Below are 22,231 nucleotides of genomic sequence, written 5' to 3' on the forward strand. Positions count from 1 at the left end.
TAGTGTCTCTCCAGGACTACAGAGATCTTTCCAGCTTCGAGGCTGACAGCTTGGCAGACTCTTTGCTCCTGTTCTCTCCATAGGTCTGTAATGGGCCAAGTTTTTCATACTCTCATCTTAGCTCTACTGGGACCAGCTGCAGGCCATGTGCTGCAGAGGAGCTGCAACTCTGTTAACTGTTCCTCACCTGAAGCAGCTCCTGACAGGTATTGTGCTCACAGCCCACAGCTGCAAGCCCTTTCCCAGGGTCTGGGGTGGGAAGAGCATCAAGTCCTCAAAGAGGCAGCTGGTCAGTTTGTTAGTGGTTAATTTCATTAATTCACATTGTTATAACAAGACATGCAATTAGAGGTCTGGTCAGAGTATTTTATAAGTCTTGAACTCAAAATGAGCATTTTTATTGCCCTTTCTATTCCTACAAGAGCCCCTTTGGTGCTCTCACACACCCTGCTCCAGTGTTCATGAAGGCTGAAAAAGGCAAACTGACCATTTTTCAAAGAATAAATGGATCTCATCTCCAAGGCAAAATATATTCCAGTGAATAAGCACAATATACTCCAGAAAGGTTTTTCAGCATTTGTTTCGGTTCAGCAATGCACTCCTCAGAGGGATGGGGAGGTCCCCCAGCACAGGCACTGCTACCCTCCCTGCATCCCAGCTGAGCACATCATCCCTCTCTTCTGGCCCAGCACTACCAGATACCCCCAAGCTGCCACAAATACACTGTACTGTGTGACAAGACAAGACCAATCTTCCCAACCTCACCTGAAGAGCAGTGGCTGGTGCATACAGGTCTGGTTTTACTAGGTATAACAGAATAACACTAATTTATACCAGACAAGGATATGACTTGCATCTTCTACTCTCTCTCACCTGCCTCCCTGCACTTTCCATATTCATTGACCATAAAACCAGGGACCGTATTAAGGCACCTCATCAAAAGCTGTTGCAGCAAAAGTCCTAGCCCCACTTTCCTGAAGCATCAGGGCAGGGAGGTCTAGAAGGTCTTTTATTGCTTTTGCAATGTATTAGGGAAACAGGGCAGTACAAACATACAGCAGAAATACCCTTCTCCGAAACCACAGGCTCCTCTGTGTTTTGCAGTTAGCCCTTCCTCCAACAGTAGGAATCTATCCTTCAATAACAGCAAAAGTGCTCAGAGCTTTGAATGAAGACAGTAAGGATGCACCATGAATTTTCAGCTTTATTTCCAATTTTGTTAGACCCTACGAACATTAAATCTTCAGTCAGAGCCCTGTTTTTGTTATGTGCTGTTGTCTTCTTCATTTCCAAACCATAGTCTTTGAGCTCTCACTATAAAAAACGCCTCCAGGGAATAAGCTAAAGGGATGAGAGGCAGGGATTTATCCTGTTTCAACATTTGTGCTTAGATACACGGGGCCATCTTGCAAGCCAGCCAAATTTAAACCTCATCCCTTTACATCTGCCCACTTGCCTGGAATTGCATACATCTCACATACACACAACCCAGCCAATTTCTTGCAGATCTCAAGCATGCAAAACCCCTTCAAACGCATCCATCCCTTGTGTGCTACTAATGACAACGCACGAGTTTAAATTCCATTTACACCACGTCTGACTGTGCAAATGGTTCCTCTAAACTTCCCCTCATAAATTTGCACATCAAATGACCTGCACTAATGGCACTCCCTTGTCACTAGTTTTGTGAAGACAACTTCCTTCCCAACTACTTTTGAAGGCCCTGAGCTCTATCATGCTTCCTCTGCCACCTGCCTACCAACCACAATCAAGAAACAGCTATCCTAAGAAAAAGCTGGAATTTAGAGACTTACTTTTCCCCAATCCAGAGTCCAGGTAGATGGGGTTCCTCTCCTCCCACAAAGCTAAGGTTGCCCAATATTTCTTTATGGAAACATTAAAGCGTTCAGACTGCACAATTTCCAAAACGAAACCTGCTCTCTCCCTTTGCCTTCTTCTAGAGCATCTGGGAAACCAAACAGCATACCAATCATAAATGCAAACCCTCCAGCTTGCTATCCAGAAACTACTTCTTTGCTAAAGGAAGAACAGGAACATCCAGAGACCTGCTTTACCCTCTGAAGAGAGGGGTTCAGTTAAGCACACAATTTCCTGTTACAGTCTGGCAGTCTGCCAAATAAATACGGAGACCCTGGATGGTTTTCAGACAGGTAGAGTTAGATGGGGTAAAGCCTAACCAGCTTTCCAAGAGGAGAACTAACAGGGAAATTAGACATCAGTTCACAAGGGTAGGAAATGTGTGCTTTAAGGCACACTGCTGGCACAAAAGGGGAGGAGAGCAGTTGATGATAGATTGGTCCAGTGCATTCAGTGCCTTCAAATATTAATCAAGATAATGGGCAACTGCCTTATTACAAGTCACCCTTATTTGCTAATAGCAAACTTCATTCCAGTAGGGAGCCTGGCAGGGTGGCAGAAAACCCAGCAGGACCTAGAGCACTCTTGCTCCCTTTTAAAGCTTGAAAAGCATCTGGGACCTGCCCAGGGGAACACCAATGCCACCAACACTGCACACACACTGGAGAGCTCTGTCCAGTTCAGTTTCCCATGCAACAGGAGCAACTCCAACGTTGTGGAGTGCAGAGGGGTTAGATAACCTCTTACAGAAAAAAAACCCCAAACCCTTGCACTTGATGGGGCTTGGGTGTACAGATATGTTCTCCTTGGTTGGAAGGAGGGCACAGCAGCAACATCTGCTTGATTACCTAGAATGATATAAAGCTGTCAAAAGTCTTCAAATAAATGCCTCAAATAAATTCTTCATGTGTTTTCTGAGATAGACTTTTTAAGAGAGGCAGGAGAGAGCTGCCTTTAAAATGGAGACACATGAACAACATATACATTTTACTGTTTTTCAAATATGCACATAAAAGCTGATACTGACGACCCCAAGAGCAGAAAGATCCTTAGGTCCTCAAGAATGATGAATGCTGCTTAAAATTCATAAGCCACTCAATTTTTGATATTATGATACTTTCTGGTCACATTTCCAAGCTTCACTCTACCTACTAGAGATGCAGAAAACCATTATTTTTATTTATATATACACACATGCATGTGAAAAGCAAAAGTAAAATTCAGATGATTACAGCAGCTCAGGCCTTAAGACAGCCATCAACTACTACAAGATTTGCAATAAATGTGCAGATTGTGCTTGTTTATTATAGAACGACATCCAGTTGTTATGAAAACTGTCCAGGATTTGACAGTGTACAAGATTAAGGCAGAAACAAGTACAACATACTACAGAATTTGCACTGGACATAAACAAATTGCCCAAACTGGTATTTGACTTGGGCATATTATATATATATATATATATAACACAATCACCCAAAGCTTAATGAGCAACAGATTTGTTGTCCCCTTAACCACACAGCACCCAAAAAACAGTGATTTTGGTAGCTCACAGTCCCCATGCACCGTGGCACCAGCTGCCACTGTCACCAAGAGAAGCATCAATCCACACACACACATTTTCTTTTCTCCTCCAACATTTGAATCTGCAGTTGGCTCTCAGAGGGCAGTGCCAGCATGAAACACCACTGTTGCCATCATCAGCCATCCTATATTCCACTGACACATAAATGATGCCTGTGGCACCAGGCAGGGAAGAGGTGGGGAATAAATGTGGAGGTTTCCTCTGTTTCCAACAAAAATGCTCGGGGCCAGACCTGTTCCCTTGTGCATCAAGCACGTGCTCCAACCTGACAATGCTGCCAGTGAAAGCTACAGGAAAGGCACCTGCAGAAGCAAGGTGGGATTTTTAGCAGCAGGTATGATGGCAAAGCCCCTGTTTGGTGGATTTTAAGGCTAATGAGCTACAAGGCAGCTCCTCAACACACGCAGTCATACCAGCTTTAAGAAGTCACTCTGCTCAATACCCTGTAAAACACAGCTCCCAGTACTAAAAATTAAATGTGCATATAAGCTTTTGCTCATCTGAGACCTGACCTGCTGCTCCTACACCACTGAAATCAGCTGGAAATGCAACACTTCACTGCTTGAGAGCAAAACAGAAGCCCAAATGGCCAACAACTTCACCAAGGGGTTGGTATGTAACAAAAAGCAAGAAAATGACAGAGTAATGAACTGCAGAGCCTCTCTCATTACTGCTACAGTTTTAACATTGATTTTATTTTTTAATGGCACGCTTCACTCATGCTCTCGCTGTCATGCCAATATTATAAATGTAACAGCAAAGGGAGGCCTGGGCCTCCCGGGAAGCATGTCTTTTACAGGAAAGCTCAAAGGACAAACCAAATCTATTGCATGTGACCCTCGGGATGGATGAAGTGTAAAGTCTTTATGGAACCCCAAGGAGTCAAATAGCATTGCAGACATCTGTCATAATCTTCTCATAACTTGCAAAGTGCATGAGGATCCATTTGTAAAGTGCTGTGTGGCATACCCATTATTTAGTCCCAAACATTTTATAAATTCGTGAGATAAAGGCTATACAGTTGTTTTGGAAACATGTTTTTACACTTTTCATCCTATTCCCCATCCGAGCTTGACCTTAAATCCTATATGACAGAGTTTAGGTTTTATAAAACGGAAAAAAATCTTACAGTCATTCTCATAAACATATCTCAAATGTTGACTGTTTTAACATTGTAGCTGCAACAGCTCCATGATCTACAACTCAGATTTGTAGATCATGGTCCAGCCTCTAGTTATCAAAGCACAAATTAACCTAAAGAAACCAGCTGGCAGGTTGCTCACGTGCTGCATCACACCAACTCCTTTCTAATCAGGACACAAGCCAGGCTCCAGGTATGTGTTGCGCTGCATTGCATTCCCAGCTGATACAGAACTCACCTGTCTCTAATAAAGTATATCAGGAATAAAAAAAAAAAATCTGCTTCCCAATAAATCAAGGTTATTCAAGCATTCACTTGTGCTATATGTAAAGTCCTCCCAAAAACATGCAAATCACCAAACTTAAAAGCATCAGGCTCCTTTTCACCACACACTAAAACGGCAAAAAGCACAGTAAATACTCCCTTTGGGGACAAACACCCAGACTTTCACATGGATCATAGTCTTCTTCTTAAAAGGGAGTTAGGATCTACAACTTCTACAATGACAGCATCACACATCTCTACACTAATATGCTTCCAGAAGCAATTTTAAAGCAAATAAATAAGTGGTTCGTTCTCCTATTACTGCACTGCAGCAAAGCAATATGGCAGCTGTTTAATAGTACATAACAAAATTGCAGGACTGCTCACAAAAGGAAAAATAATCTTCAGGAGAGGGGGATTTAAGTAGTTAGAATGCAATTACCTAAATTGAAATTTGGTGGTTAATGACCTCGTGCTTAAAAAAATTGCTACACAGTCCTTAACTATCAGAGTTTCCATTTTAAATCTCATTGACAGTACTGCCATAACAGTGATCAGGAAGCTCTAGCCTAGTAAAAAATTCCACAAGAAGATTAATAGGCATTTAATTAATGCCCCATCTTTTTGCTGAATCTTCATGAAAGGCCAGGTGTTGACCCATGACAGTGACTCACCCTGCCCCTGCTTAGCTTGAGCACACTGGAGACCCAATAGCTCCATATAACAAGGATGGAAAGCAGGCAAGCATATCAGTTCCTAGAAGACATGATTTGATTTTCACAGAAGCATCTTTTATGAAGGGTCTGCTTCCCAGCCAGGGAGAAGGCCACTGCGAGGCATCTGCCACCAGGCCATACAAATGTATCCTTTCTACGGTGCTTTTAGAAAAATGTGTGATGCCAAGAGCATGTGATTACATGTAAAAAGCCTTCAGGGTGCAGAAACAACCCCTCATTTGAGGAAAAAAAAAACTTATGTGAACTACTTATTGCATAATCCATTGAAAAAGAGGAGCACAAGGGGTTGAAGGGAAATCAGAGGCGGGGCTGAGTCCTCACGTCTCAGTCTCCACTAGTCATGTAATCTCCCAGCTTCACACAGCTGAGCTGAAACCTCAGGTTTGACATAACCCTTCCAAAAGGTTTCCAGCAGCCCCACCATTGCCCTTCACTCCCTGGTGTCTCCTGTAGCCATGTGCAAGGTTATCAGCAGGTGACTGGATGAGGCTTTTTCCTTCTTTGTATAGTTTCTAATAAGAAAAAGTCCTTTTCTGAGCCAAAGAGTACACTTGTCTGCAGATTAGGACCAAAGTAACACTTAAAAACTAAAATAGCCCAATTTCTTGAATAATAGTTCCAACAATTTAAAGCAAACTCCTTGCAATATACCAAATTGGAGGGATTATTATGACTTTTTAGCCAGAAATAAGGACAGGCTCTTGTCTTCTGCCACCAAAACCTCCTTTCCCCATCCAAAAGCAAGCCTTCATCCAAAACCCAAGCTGTTACTCTTCTTTCACTTCCCAAATCTAGCCTGTGACCACGACACAAATGTCTCGTGCATTACTCTGAGTCCTGTTCTGAGTTCTGCTCTACCACATGCTGTGACAACATTCCCAGGATGTAATAACTAGCACAGGCACACAGTGATAGAAAAGCAATGCATAATTCAACACAAAGTTTTAAAATTTTATAGAGCAGCCAATAGAAAGGAAAGCAGAATATCTAAATCTCCAATGTGTTCTCAGCCATAACCTGTGTTTGAGACTGCAACACCTCTTCAGTGGCTTTTGAACTTTAAGACAAGAACTCAGAGCTCAAACACAAACCTTAACCTACACTTGAAATTAAAACAAATCTCATCCATTTAAGGTCAGCTGTTACTGCTGGCACTACCTCAAGTCTTCACCCGAGGCTGGCTCTTAAAGCTGAAAGTACTCTTGGGAACATTTTGCTAGTCTCTACTGTATGCCCAGACACTCAGACTTAATCTAGAAGCCCATACATCGACACTAAGCATCCTTATAGATAATACCCACCTAACTAGCAACTAAGAAACTTCCAGGTAGAAAGTGTTGTCGCTTGAAATTTCCAGTTAGAAAAATGCTCACATAAAACTTCAGACAAAGCTCTCTAATGAATCATCTTCCTCTCCGTTTCCTCCACACCAGCAGGATCCCACAGCTCAAAAAAAACCACCAGCTCTTTTCTACCTGGAGCCCACCTGGCAGGCTCCAGCCAACGAGCTGTGCAGGTGGCCATCATTTGCACTGATGGGCTGCAGGGGCCCTCCTGCCATTAAGGCACTGAGTGTGAATGATAACATGTGTGTGATTGCTGACCATGGAAAGGAGGGCATGCTTATGTCCCAGAGATCTCTCCCAGGGTGTATGGAGCACAGTATCAAATTCTCCCATTCATTCCTGGCCAGACATCACAACAAGACCCGGGCAGGACAGTGACATGTGCTAAATGGAAAGGCAAGGGGTCACCTAGGTACCCCTGCAATCAGGGTACAGAGGCAGTGGTGGTTCCCTCACTAAGGACAAGGTGAGCTCTCACTAAAGCCTGTATTGTCAGACACCTCCACCATTCATGGCAGTCTGAAAAGCTCCTGGGCTAGCAAATCCTACTCTGTCCCAGGCAAAAAGGGAGTTGGGAAGGGGGAGAACAGGCCTTTGTAATATACCTCTCCTCACACCTCCACTCTCCCCGCACCCAGTCCCTGTGCCTGGGACTGTCAGCAGCTCTTTCTGAAGTCCCTTCTTTCATAATCAGTTTCCTTTGATCACACACTGAAATAGCAAAGGTTCTGTTTAAACAAAAGCAATGAACAAAGAAGGTCATTAAATATGTAATAAAAGTTATTCCTTACCTGCAAGGCACCCCAGGAGGGCAGGATAAGGGAAGGATGGGGCAGGAGGGAGCCAGAGGCAGGGAGGGAGAAGGGGCAGCTCAGAAAGGATATGGGTTGCACACCATTTTGATGCACCAGCTCCGTGGGCTGGTGGTCTGCTTCAAGCAGAAGAAGACAACTGGGGCTAAGTCTGGGTAGGGGACATCTGGATCCGGAGGGGAGCTGACTTCTTCATCCTCACCCAGCTCCAGGGAGGAGAGCGGCTGCTCCGGTGGCGTTTGTTGCTCCGAGATGCCCAGATCCACAGGTTCCAGTGGGCAGATGGCAGAAGTGTGAGGGGGCTGTGGGCCTGCGGGCCAGGTGGAGGGAGGCTGGGGGACGTACTCTGCCATGCCAGCCACAAGCGAGAACCCCTGGAGAGGAGGCAAGAAAGAGAAATTAAATCCCACAAGGACCAACAGCAGAAGCACAGTACATCTGTGCTCTCCGAGCAAGTCCAGAGCAGGGGAGAGCTGCAGGACTGATGGCTCTGACAAATGATAAACCACATTCACACTTGGTGCTGAAGCAGTTTTAAGTTCTTTTCTGCCAGTCACTCTCTCCACCAAGACTCCGTGGGCTGCTCCTCTCCATCACCATTTAAACCACCCCTGTAGCCCCTGGGACACCCTGTCACAGTGCTGCACCATCTCAGGGGATGGTGCCAGCTCTTTTGGAGGCAGCCTGAGCACCATAACAGAGCACAGTGTTTTGAACAGCACAGGCCCATCCTAACAAAGCAGAGCCATCCTGCCCTTGCAGTCCCTAACAGGGTCCTGCCAGCTCCAGGTTCAGCTTTGCTGCCCCAGCTCTCCCATCCAAATGCACTCTGGGCTGGCTCTGTGTCACACCATCGCACAGGCTCCCTTAGACTGGCACTGACAAATGCATGTCAAACCCATACACAGCAGTCACTCATTCAAACAGGAGGCTGTAACACAAGCCAGGAGTGGGATTAAACATTAAGCACCTTTTACTGGAGCTTGTTGAGCTCTCCTGTGCTGGGCAGTGGAAACACTATGAACACAGGCTGTAAAAGTTATTCCACTAATGGAATGGTCAGAGAGCATGGGTGGGCATGAGAAGAGCAGGTCTCACGCTCGCTGGCAGCCTGTGCTGGTTTTGGCTGAGGAAGGGTTAATTTTCTTCATAGTAGCTGGAGTAAGGCTGTATTTTGGATTTGTACCAGAAATGTTGTTGATAATATAGATGATTTAGTTACTGCTGAGCAGCATCAAGGCATTTTCTGTTTCTCACATCACCCCACCAGTGAGTTGACTGGGGGTGCACAAGAAGCTGGGAGGGTTTGCAGCCAGGACAGCTGACCCCAATTGACCCAAGAGATATTCCATATCATATGACATCATGCTCAGCATATAAAGCTGGGGGAAGAAGGAAGAAAAAGGGACATTAGGAGTGCTAGAGTTTGCATGATGAAGTCCTGCTTCCCTGGAGACAGCTGAACACCTGACTGTCCACGGGAAGTGGTGAATAAATGCCTTTTTTTGCTTTATTGAGTGTACATCTTTTGCTTTACGTATCAAACATACATATCTCATTTTTCTGCCTTTTTCTCCCTTTTACTCTTTTGATTCTCCTCCCATCCCAGTTGGAGGGTAGTGAGCAAGTACCTGTGTGTAGCTTAGCTGCCAGCTGGGGTTAAACCACAACACTCCTGCACACTGCAGAGCACCAAACTTTTGCTAAAAAACATCACTTTGCTGCCTGGGTGCTGTCCATTCAAAAGCAGAGTGGATGTGGCCTGTCAAAGTGAGGGGAATGAAATAAACTCCAATTCTTGGCTTTGGAGTGGTGTTGCATGGACACTCTTAGGAAAGAGAGCTTGGCCAATGACTTTCCATTTTCTTCCCTTCACCCTGTTGGCATGTTCAACCATCTGGAGTGCCTATGCTGAGAGTACAGATTTAAAAGCCACACAAGAGTCCTCAGACACACTGCAATACAGAAAGGGATGATCAGCAGCAAGAAAGGATGTGTCTGTCCATGGCACAGACCTCCTCGCATACTGGCCACAGGTTATCCTCCCTGGCACTTGTCTCAGTTCTCTGCACTTTAGGCTCACAAAGCCTGTGCACACCTCTGTTGACACTGCTCTGCCTTGGCAATGCACCCTTGACATTTCAGCCTGTGACCCTTTTGATGCTCACACTGCTGGATCCATGATCTCCAATGCTCTCCACACCACTCCTCTGTCAGGTGCTTGCCAACCCCTCCACCTTAGGTTGCAGTGCCTCACCATTCCCAGATGAGACCCTGAAATCTCTGCCTACCCATCCTGTTTTCTCAGCCTCCTGCTTCCAACACACACTTTGATCCAAAGCTTTGCTTGTTCTTCTAGGCTTGGTATTTGTCAGAATAAAGAGCAGCAAGTGCAGGGGTTTAGAAAGCAGACATAGTGTCCCTCAGGGGATAGCAGAGAAGACTCTTCGAATTCATTATCCCAAAGGCCTGCAGCTATTGGAAAGAACAGATACCATGTCTCCTGACCGGCTTTGGGATGCTGTTCACAATTTTATAAGCTCTGTGAAAAAATTGCCAGTGCATCCTTCTCACCATCTAACACCGCTGTTTTCAAAAAAACTTTCAGCAGATTTTTTACTCTGAGCACCCATGCAACTGCTTGGACCACCTTTTCCATTCTCTACTCCCACCAGCTCCCCATTGCCTGCTCTGAGCTGTCTGCCTTGCAGGCTATTAACACGCGGTGGCTGAGCCCAACTTCCCTCCCATTACAGCACAGAGGAGAAAGATTAGCAGAGACAGCCAGGAGGAATTACTTATTATGGTGCTCGGAGCATGCACACTGATGAGGGCATGACAGCTCCAAACTGCAGCGTACAAAGCTTCATAATTACCAGTACAACTGAGAAAAGGAATAGGAGAAACAACCCCATCAGCATTTCCCTGCTTTCCCTCCTGCAAGCATCCAGGGCCTCTTCTCCATCTCACCACTGCTAGATGCAGCTGGGACTTCAGGATGCCTCTCTGCCCATGTGAAACACACATGCATAAACTGGGTAGTGTGTGTATCACAGACAGTTCATCACTCTAATTTGTGCAGCTCATATTACTCATTAGGGCTCATATGGACACAGGGCCAGGTGAATCCCTTTGGAAGTCCTGAAGCTAAATACAGTCCTTGAATGACAACTGCCCCACTGGAGACGTGAGTAATACCCGTTACCTTCCTGAGATGAAAATCCTGTTTTGCCTCCCAAGGCTGTGATCATTATGTATTTCCTACATTAAGCAGGATTAATATTCTGTGTCAAAAGAGAGAGAAGGGAAAATCAAGCAGTGGGGCACTTCCAAGCTCTTCACACAGTCAGTCCTCCCATCTCAACTTCAAAGAAGAATAGAGTGATTTTCGTGCCAGAGACTGGTCCAGGGTCCTCTCCACTACCATTTCAGATGTGGAGGCTGGAATCAGCTATTTCCCCTATTTTGGTCAGCTGCAACTCATGCAATGCTGCTATTTTCTCTGGGATTGCTATCACTGGCCTTCCCATGCTGTAAGCATTGCTTCGTAACTTGGTTGGAGTCAGCGTGCTACAGTATTTCAACCCAGGGGAGCCCTGTTTAAATCAAAATGAGGAATGAGTTTGGCAAATGCATGTATCTGCATACACAGAAAAATGTGCATCAATGGAGAGGGTTCCTACCCAGATAGAAGACAGTTATAGTAAGACTCAACAGAATTACAAATCTCCAGAACTTGCCTTTGGGGTGCCTCTAACCTCCCCTTTGTGCAAGTGCAGCTTACCGTGACAAGGGCAATACAAGAGGACAAGGATACATGAGGATGGTTATGGGGTGGCCAGATGCATGTTCTTCTTACCCAGCCTTTTACTCAGGCAAGCCTAACCCCAGCTGGTGCTGCAGGCCAGACCCATCAGAAAAAATCAAATCCTCCCCACCCTGGACTTTTCTGGCCAAATATCCCCCAAATACACAAAAACGTTCCACTGCAAAAGTCACATACCGCTGGAGGAGTGATGCTACACCAGCTGCACTTCCCTCCCAGGGGAAGGGAAGTTATTTGTGGGCTGGCAGCTCCTCCTGCTTCTCTCCCTGCACAGCCTGTGCCAAACCCTTCTGTGGAGCCAGGTCTTAAGTCTGCACTGTCCATGCTCAAGGAGCATTTAAAACCACCATCATCATGAGCTGAGCACCCACTGGTGCTATGTCCAGCACACACACCTGTCCTGGACACATGTGCTGGCAGGGAGCTCATTGCCTTGGCAAGCACAAGAGAAGCTGACAGCCTCTGGCTCAACCCTTCCCCAAAAGCACCTGGTCCTGCCAGACTACTGAGGAGGAAGGGAGAAGGATGCAAGAGATGTTGTAGACTTAATGAGAAGTGGAAATTGATTAGGAATAAAAGGAGGAAATATTACGATGCAGGAGAAGCACTACAGATTAGGGGTGTCTGTCCAAAAAGGCCGATGTCACCTCCTGGCATGCATTGCAGAGGTCTCTGCTCAGACACCCTTCCCCCTTAGGGCTGCAACCAGCATCCCAGGGCTGTCAGTGCCATGACCTGCCATGAGCGAGCCAGCCCAAGGTGTCCTGCAGGCACCACACTTCAGCCAAAGCAGCCTCCCAGCTCCTCACTGCCCCCTTGGCAGAGAGGCCAACTGGGGACATGGGTGAGGGAGGGCTGATGGGGCCTTTACAAGGCTCATGCAGGCCTTTCTGGGCTATTGCAGCTTGACAGTGAAAGTGCCTTTTGCAGCCAGCCAGGAGAGGGAAATACCAGAGAGAGATCCCCAGAACACTATCCCAGTGCTGGAGGGGATCCACCCATAGTCCAGTGGGATAACAACTCCCCTCTCATGTGGGACCATCTTCAGAGTTCCCCACCATCATCCCTGATCATACATCCCTTGCCAGCCCACGCTGCCTCGGAGCCGTTCTTTCCTGCCTTCACACTGCTCACACAGACAACACTGGGGTCCACATCAAAACTGAAAGTGCAGAGTATATTTCCTTTGCGAGCAGCTCAATGTACACACAGCACCTCCCATTCTGAAGGCACACAAGTCCTTTCCAGACCATCCATCACCATCAGTCACCTGTTACTCAGAAGCAGCAGGAAGCACAGCATCCACCCTGTCCTGCTAACACCCTTGCAGAAGAGGGACAAAAATGACAACCTCCAGCTGGCGTTGCAGGGGAGAGCAAGATGGTCCCCTCAGCTGGAGCAGCACCTGAGGCACACATATATATTTATTTATCATCTCCAAACATCCATCCGAAAGTTGACAAGCATCTGGGGGCACAGCTTTTGCAGCCAGCTTCATACAGGCCCAGACTTATTTAAGGAGATCTCTGACTGCGTGGCATATTTAGGAATGCGTGTGGGTGACCCCGTTCGGCAGCTGCGTGAGCCTCCCGGGGTGCTCTGCCGAACGTGGCGGTGAGCCCGCGTTTGTTTGTTGCTATAAGTGGCAAGCGTTACCTTTGATGCATGTGTCTGGCTGCAGGGAGGTGTTAGTCATACAGGTTTCACATTTGGAGCGTTTGTCGTGGTACAATATAATTAGTGGTACCCTGCTCCCTCTGTGTTTGTGTTCATCTGGCACTGGCATGTCTCTCTGCCTGTTCGTGTGGACAGCGCTTGTTCTCATCTGCTTGTGTGTGCAGGGAGCCATATGAGTGCCATAAGGAACAGGGTCAGTTTTATTAGCACTTAATTTGAAACAGGAGCTTTTACATCTTCGTCATCTCAGCACATCCAAATGCAATGGGATGTGGCAGAAACTCAGCAGGGAGTGCTCCAAACGGTGCCCGTATCCATTGCTCGCAGATGCTGGTGTGCCTGCACACCCCTAAAGCACAACATCCATGATCTGCACCGGAGCCAAGGTCTCCCAGCTTCCCTGTCCTGGTCAAATGCCCATGACCTGTTGCCTTTCAGCTGCATGCTGATTGATTGCTGCGCCTTCTCTCCACACATGCTATTACCCTCTGCTAGATTTGCTGGAGCACTTGGCAGCCTCGCCCTTTTCACCCTGGTGATTTTGTACCCCTCCTCCTGTTCAGGACAAGGAGCAGAAGAAATTCCTGCCTCCCACTGAGCAGGGGAAGGAGCAGTCCAACCAGCACAGGACAAAATAAGCAAATTGTCTATCCTGAAGCCTCAGCAATAGCCTTCAACCTGTACTGCAGGCAGCACTCCACAGCTGTAGGAAGGCCAAACCCTGATCTCCTGGAGACTCCCACCCTCATCATCAGTCAATGTCCACTGTATCACTTTCCTGTCATGTGGCTGGGATGGCCCATCCTGTCCATGCCTCTGGTCCCTGGCCCTGGCACAGCAAAGTGGGGATCTGCTTCGGGTGCTAAGAAGCCTTTGGCCAATCCAAAGGAGATGTTATGGAGACCAGTAAAAGTGTTGCTGGAGAGATGGAGAAAAAGTAAACAAGAGAAGAAAAGGCATAGGAGAAATATGGACACTTTGGGTGTAGGAGGTAGAGAAAAAAAAGAAGGTTCCCCCTGGAAAATCATTACCTGACCTTAACTACGTGGAGTGTTTGAGACCCAGAGGTGAGTGCTACTGAAGACCCTAACCTTATCCCCCTGCTTCCCAGAGAATATGCATACTTGTTTTCAAAAAAAAAAAACATTTTCTTTTTTGGTGTTCCAAACAAACAGACTCTGAAAATCTCCTTCTGGGGTGACTCCATACTGTAACAGACCCATCTATGTGGACACTCTGCCCCAGAGCCAGTGTTCTCCCTTTCAAACCTGCCCCGCTCTCTTCCGGTGCGCTGCTTTGGTCTGCACAGCTCGCAGATTCCTCCTCCTCGTGCCTACGGACTCCTTTCACTTGAGAACATTCCTGTCATGTCCTCTCACTTAAATCACCGCTTAGCCAAGCCACACATCTTTAGCACTTAATCCTTGCTCATAAATTAATCTCCTGAGCCCCGCGGTCGTTCTGTGCGGGTCTCACTGAAAGCCGCCTCTCGCCTACGAGCGCTCTGCCGATAATGATGCGCCAAGTGCCTCCTTCCCGCAGGGCTGGCGCCCGGGCCGGCCGTAGGGCCGGGCTGCCGGCCTGATGGCTCTTGCTGGCCCTGGCACGCTGCGAGTCCACGTCTGATGTGCCATCTACCGTCGCACCACGGTCCCGTAGCCTGGGCCGTCCCTTCTTTGCCCCTCACCACATCCTCAGACCCTGTGTTGCAGATTATTGATTGCCCCCAGACGCACTAGCTTGCATTTTTCCAAAGATTAATCTCATTAAGTTATTTTCTGCCCATCTTTCTGACCTCACTTGTTCCTTTTGTGTTATTTTGCTGCATCCCCGCTGGCAGGCATAAACCTGGTTTATCATCATCCAGGGAAGTCATCAGTGTGCTGTTTACTCCCTCCTCCAGGTCAGCAATGAACATGGAAACTAGGATGGTCAGATGAGGATGATGAAGAGGAAGGTAGTGTTGTCATAGGCTACTAGCAATGATGCCTTTGAGGCCATCCTCACACTCTTAGCCCTTGAGACAGAATATGAAGTGCTAGCAGGAAAGACAAAATGTGCAAATACCTCGACTGTGCCTTCCAGAGAAGCCCACACTGGGAGAACAGAGCTGCAGCTCCTGCCCACCACAAGGACAGATGCCCAGCGCTGCAGCTTCCAGCATTGCACTTATACAAGTGGATGGAGAAGGGCAGCCTGGGGCTGCTCCCACCCAGGCTAAGCCAACAGTGAGAAGCTCTGTATTTCACACTGTCCTTCCAGGATCAACCTCTCTGCCCTTTTGGTCTCGATCTCGGTGCCCAGCCCAACCCAGTGTCCCTTCAGGGTAGTGAGTGGGAGTAGGAAAGCAGCAGCATACAACAACTGGGGAGACCCCAGGAGACTCCCTGCTCCCTGTCACAGCACAGCACTGAATGCAACCTCCCACTTCTGCACAAGCATCCTCACCCCACCTCCATACTTTTTCCCAACCCATTGTCACCACTCACATCTGGAGAGGAGGTTCCCTAGGGTGAAAATGGAAATGAGGAGGTGGAGACAGTAAGGAGCACACCTAAAGGGAACACAATATGAAGAGCTTTGGGGAGCATCAAGAGTTACATCTACAACCTCTCTCTGCCTTAAAAATTACTGCTCCCCCTCAATCCCTGCAAAGGAGATAATCTGCATAAGCACAGCTATGCATTTGGAGCAAACTAACTCTTGGCAAAAACAAAAACAGGAAGGGAGCTGAAGCTATGTGGAGTGTGATGATGCCCCAGGCTCTGCCTCTAGAAAGGAGGGAGAATATGGGAAAGAAATGTAGCTATGAAGATGGGAATCTTCTAGAAGCAGAGAAGAGACAGTGTTGCTAGCTCTTCTGCAAAAGCCTACAGGCTGTTCAATCTCAGGTCAGTTGATGGACCAGGACCTTGCAATGGTTCCCCTGCATCCCACATGATTTGGTTACTGACACTGCTACTCATTTACATAAGCTTAAAAGTCCCCTTCTCTCCCTGCTGTCACCAGGGGGGGAAAAAGCAAAGCTGAGACAATTGCTTGAATAGTGATCACCGAAAAGCGGCAAAGACACCAACGCAAGCATATTTGTCCACAGACCTGGAATGGATCCCTATAGTCCAAGCCAAATCTTGTAACCTTGCCAGAAAACCCAGTCTGAAAGAGTCCATAACGAGTCACTCTGCCCCTTCTGCCAAACACGGAGTTGGTTTAAAGGCAAAATAAGGGGAAAAAAAATGTCAAAGGAAGACAAGCAATTGAGGGCATCACCACTGCCAAAAGCCCCCACCCCGAGAGGAGATGAAAGGCGGTGCTGGGCACACTGCACCCTTGTGTACACGTGCACACATTTGCAAATACACACGTGCAGCAGCAGGAACAGGATCCCATCCACTCCTGACAGTCTGAATGCAGGGAAATCTATTCCTAACCTCTGTCCTGGAAAGCAACTAAATCGAGCCTGTCAGCCAGATACACTAAGCCAACACCTGAGAAATGTTTAACACCACTAACCCCACCTGTGCTCTCTATACAGCGCTGGTTTTCTAGCCACGACCAAACTGACACTTCAGAGAAAGGAAATGTAAGCCTTCCTTACCCTCTGCCCCCTCATCCCAGTGGTCATACCCAGACAAACAATTTCAGCAGTCACATCACAGCAGCGAAATCCCTGGCACTTGTCACCAGCTACCAACAGCACAGGTCGGCAGCTCCTCTGCATCCTGTTCAACCCCACGGCCATAACCCCAAATCCAGTAGTTTCACAATGATATGCCCTTTGCTTGCCCTCCAGGGATGCCCCCATGGAGCTTTACATCAAGGCACAACAGAGCAGATGCCCATGCTGCAGATGATGGTTATGTCAGAAGCAGAGACCGGCTGCCTTTGGTATTGTTTTTTTTAATACACACACATTTGATAAGAGGGTAACAACCTTTGCTTTCGGAGGAACCCTTCCTGCCTTGATCACACAGAGGTAGGGCTTCTGCACTGCATTCTGCAGGTGCTGGGAAACACAAGCTTTTGCAGAAAACAGCAACAAGCAATATTCCACACCAGGAGTCCACAGCGTGTCCACTCACTCACAGGCAGCAAGGACTGCTATGAACCTGCAAAACCCCTGATGACTGAGCCTGGCTTAGCCCAGAGACCACCTCCTTCCTGCACCACCACAGCAGCACACACCTCCAGTTCAAGGCAAGAGAGAAGGCATTTTCTGACTTCTTCTCATTGCAATTAATCCCTGATGCACTGGGCTGATTGCTCTTCAGGGCACACTGTGGTGCTTCAAACACCGGGGCCTGACAAGTACTGGGAGAGCGAGTTTATTACAGTTACTGGGTTGATTTATGCAATTTGAGTTATGATTAGAGGGTTTAAATAAATTTTGTATCAGTGTAAGACAGTTTTCAAACCACTATGTGATTTCTAAGAGCTTCAAGGTATGCACTTTGGACACAGATGAATAAACTAAGTAAGCTGCCTATATTAGGCCATTATAAACAACGATGCACCTCTGCATAACTGAAAAAAAATCTCTACTTTCCAAAAGCGGTTTGAGGTTTTACAGATCTTGAACACCCTTAAAATCAGCCCTACATTATCCCATCTAATAAATTTTTAAAAACACAACTAAGAAATGGTACTACATGGTCTTGCAGACCCACCTGAACCACTTGATTTCTGAACCCATGCATGGACTCAGAGGTTTTAGTAAGGCTCTGCGAAACTGCAGAAATTCACCTGCTTGCTGGAATGTGCAGGATTGGGACTTTGATTTAATAAAAGATAAATTTTATTTTAAATCAGTGCCCCACTCTTTTAAAGGTTCCTAACACTGTGTGTGCTTTTCATGAGTTCCCAGCTGTAGACACTTGTTCTCTTTGAGAAAAATGAATAAAAATTAGTTTCAACTTATTTTTCCCTAGGAAAAAAAGCTGACCAAGCATGTGGCTTCTTTGCAGCGCAGCCTGGAATTGCAGGCTTTTCCCAAAATCTGAGGTGGCCAGGGCTCAGCATAAGCCACCCTGGTGGGGGCCATCCTCCTGGTGTGCCTTGCTATGGATGGGACAGGGCAGGGCTCTAATATTAACCAGGGCTGTAGGATGGCAATGTCACAATGGGCATGGATACATGGGTTCTCCAAAATTGGATCAGGCAGCAGAGATGCAGCCAGGTGGGAAGTGTGTTGGTAGAAGCAGAGAAGGAAGCAAGCAAGCAAGCCCAGGACTAGAGGAGATGCCAGAGCTGCAGCCCGGGGCACAGGCGCATTATTGGCACTTTGGGGATGTTCAGGACTGGACCAGCAAGGAAGGTGCTGCTCTTGGTGGGGATAAGAGTGAGGACGCAGGAAAGCTCACCCAGCATTGCAGGTGCACTGTGTCAGACCCCAGGAAGCCCAGCTGGTCTCCTCATATCCCACCCAAGGCCACTGTGCCTACCCAGAAACATCCACAGGCAAGCCCTGAGCTCCTTGTGAGACAGCATCCCCCTCACATAATGCTTCCCCTCTCTCCCTTGGTGGCTGTGGATGCACTGGCCCTGCATCAGCCAGATCCACTGCCTGAAAACACTCCCAAGCAACAAGGGGAGATTTTGAAAGATAAAACATGAGACAGGTTGACATAACCCTCTTTATAATAGGCACTATAAGATTGATCCAGGCTTCACAAGGCAAACCCCTTAGATGTGGCAGATCAAAGCTTCTTCTTTGTCCCCCTGACTCTCCTCTGAGATATTCACTACCAGATCTCCTAGCAAGGCACGTGTGCATCTTCTGGTGCATCGAGGTGGTGAGTGTTTAGACACAGCTTCCCAGTGAGATCTGCAGGAAAGCTGCTTTTCCCCACCTTCCTGCTGCAGTCAGGGCCAAGGCTTTCCCGAACAGGTACTGCACCCTTGCCCAGCCTGCCTGGTGCAAACACCCTCCCAGTGGGCAGGGAATCCAATGGGTTGCCCAGACTCCCTCCCTGCCTGCCCCCCAGCTTGCCTGGGAGAGGATTGTGGCCCTAGACCTTCAGTGACAGACATACACTGCTGCCCTTCTGAGGAAGCTCACATCCAACGCCAGTGCCATGAAACCATTATGTTATTCAATGGAGAGAGGAATAAATTCTCTCAGACCCTCACAGGCAGTGGGCAGCTGCCTTCTGTCTGAGGCTGTCTGCCTACCCAGACCTGAGGGATGGGGCAGTACTGGCTGGGGCAGAGATGTTCAGAAGATGTCCTTAAAATATAAAAGGGAAGGGGGGCAGAAATGGGGCTCTTGGATTCCCTTTGCAGTGCTCTGAATTAAAAGTTTCTTTGCAGGTAGAGTGTTGAGAAGATAATGTGCTTGAGGATTTCTTTCCACTGATAGAGAAGCTTACATGTCAGAGTTAAAACACTGAGGCAAGGTAGAGGGTCAGCAGACCCCTTCCTTCTTTGAGATAATAAATCCTCAGTCACCAGCCCAAATTTAAGACCAGGAGCTCTGCAATAGCACACAGAAACAACTGACGATTAACATAGCGGTCTTCTAAGCTACAGGGACACAGAACCAGTAGCAACCCTCAGATCAGTGAGAAAAATGCTTCCTATTAGCAGAGAGAAAATGCACAAACAAGTTCTGATTTTTGATGTTTACCATTTTTCTCTGCAATAATTTGCAGGGAAATAACACATATTTGGGTTTTTTTCTTTCTGGCTTTTTATTTTTTTAAAGCCATTTGTACTTTTCACACAGCTGCTGTTACCAAGAAGAAAAAGGTAACCATCAAGAGGGTTACAAAAACCAGTGCTGGCAGAAAATATGCCTGATAATTGCCAGTCAACAATGTCTAACATTATTTCTGTTTCTCTTCTTTTTTAATTCTTCTATTTCCACCCCCCTCCACCCCCTGACTCCAGCCAACAGCTTCCAGTGATGTACAGAAGATGATGCATTTGCTATATTAAAGTACATCCTATTCCGTGTCCCTTTTCAGGATGTTGCACATGCAATTGAAATGCAATAACAACCATAAACAAAACAAGAAAAGACAACTTATGAAACCTGAATCCAAGACCCAACTCTTGCTTTGGAAAAAAAAAAACAACACCCCAAACCCAAGAAGACCCTAAACAGTGAGAAGGTTTTAAGAAAAGTTACATATTTACAAGTCTCAGGCAGTTACCTCTCCAGGGAGGAGATTTTGTAACCCTCCCTCTTTCTCACCATCCTTCCCCATCATAACGGAACAAACTAACCAGAGATAAATTTGAAGTTCCTGGAATTGTTCACACTCCTTGTATCATTTATAGTCATGTATCAAGAGCTGCTGATTATCTGTGAGATACACGTTCCCTGCTGCAATTGCTCATGGACATGAACTAGTGGACACACAGCCATTCCCTTTCTGCCACCACCACTGCCCAAAACACACACCAAAATCAATTATTGCTACTTGTTGGGTAAACAGAGGCAGCCTCACATACATGGCACTGCACTCAGACATACACGTACCACCGGACATGCACACAGAAACAACTTTCCTCTCTGGAAAGACAGAATTATTCACATTACAGACATGTCTACCCTCAGCTTTTACTTCTGCCGGAGAGGAAACAGGTATGAAACAAACGAGGAATGATGCAGGTACATGGGTGGGCTCAAGTTTTCTATTAGAAGGACAGCAAAACCAAGCAAAATGAGACAGACACAAGGTTATCCAGGTGTGCATGCGTCTCACCTACCTTTGCATGGAAAAGAAATCTCCGAGGGAGAAGTCTCCAAGTCAGAGAAGCAAAATAAAATAATAATGAAGATGCTTTGAAAAAATTCCCCGACCAAGAAAAAAAAAAAGGCCCCCCCACCTCCCCCCTTTGCACACAGGCACACTCACACGCAGACACACACACCTTGGTGCCCGGGGTGGGGAGAAGAGGAGAAAAAAGATCAGGATCAGCTGAGTGATGGGGAGCAAAGAACCTGCCGGTGAGAAGCGGGGAGTTGTGTTAGATCCGTGCCTGCGAGGACTGAGCGTGTGCAGGAAGGAGATGGTTTAAAAGGAGAATACATGGTAAGAAATTGTGGCTGCTCAGGCTGGAGTCTGAAGCTCTGGAATCAGAGCAAACAAAAAGAGATTAAAAAAAAGGACCTCTTCCTTCACGGGAGGGCTTGGGGGGGGGGGTTGCCTCTGTGTGTTTTTCCAGGCAGGTGGTGTTAAGAAGTGACAGAAGCTTCCTTCCAAAAAGACCAGAGAGAGGGTCAAAATAATTGCAGGAGGCTGAGAGGTGATGGAGGTGTGCGTGGGGGCAAGGTTAGCTATTCCATGGTGGGAAAGTGAGGAGGAAGGGCTGGTGTATGGTTTCTGTCTGTCTCGCTCTCTCTCTGTCTCATGGTATGTTCACCAACGGCTTATGGAGCGAACTGCACAGAGAGAGAGAGAATAACTGTACAGGCAGAGAGGGAGAGTGAAACACCGTCCTTACAGTGACACCAAATGTCTTTAGGGGAACCTACAATTAGAGGCATGGAATGCAGGAATTCTTACAACACAGGAGGAAAGGAAGAAATCTCCTTGCACACCGTCACACACCTGCATCCATGGTGGGGTCTCAGGACATTTGTCCTGCCTTTAGCCCACTCATCCTTGCTTTTCTGGTGGACACTGGCTTCAGCATGCTTGCCTTTCCTTGAACTTTTAAGGATGTGTCTCTCCACAGGTCACAGATCAAGCAGGTTAGAGGATTATCATTTGGGAAGAATTAAAAAAACAAACTAACAAGCCTCTCCCAAAAGTCCTTCCCTCAAAACCAATCCCTCCTCTCCACCCCATCCTACTCCCAGATCTGTTACTGGAACTCAGGGGGTGGGAAAAACTCTCTGCAAATTAGTTTCCCATGGCATTTTGTGAAGCCAGGGGGAAATGAGAGGGATGGATAACATGCAGGAATCCCATGTTCCAGTGGCTAGAACAGAGTACGGCCTCCCCGAGCCTCATCC

General features: G+C 47.1%; 1 protein-coding gene across 6 annotated transcripts in view; it reads right to left on the minus strand.

Annotated features, from left to right (window-relative positions):
* Positions 1-7,112, minus strand: part of CACNA1I (calcium voltage-gated channel subunit alpha1 I) — a 149,502-nt gene extending 142,390 nt beyond the window's left edge. For 5 of the 6 annotated variants that reach the window (XM_069002739.1, XM_069002738.1, XM_069002735.1 and 2 more), the window contains exon 1: positions 6,907-7,112. The gene's annotated coding sequence lies outside the window, so the exon portion shown is untranslated. The remainder of the gene's footprint in view (positions 1-6,906) is intronic. The other variant, XM_069002736.1, reaches the window with a different exon arrangement.
* Between the last annotated feature and the right edge of the window lie 15,119 nt (positions 7,113-22,231).

Source organism: Aphelocoma coerulescens, chromosome 1A, assembly GCF_041296385.1.
Source record: "Aphelocoma coerulescens isolate FSJ_1873_10779 chromosome 1A, UR_Acoe_1.0, whole genome shotgun sequence".
Lineage (NCBI taxonomy): Eukaryota > Metazoa > Chordata > Aves > Passeriformes > Corvidae > Aphelocoma > Aphelocoma coerulescens.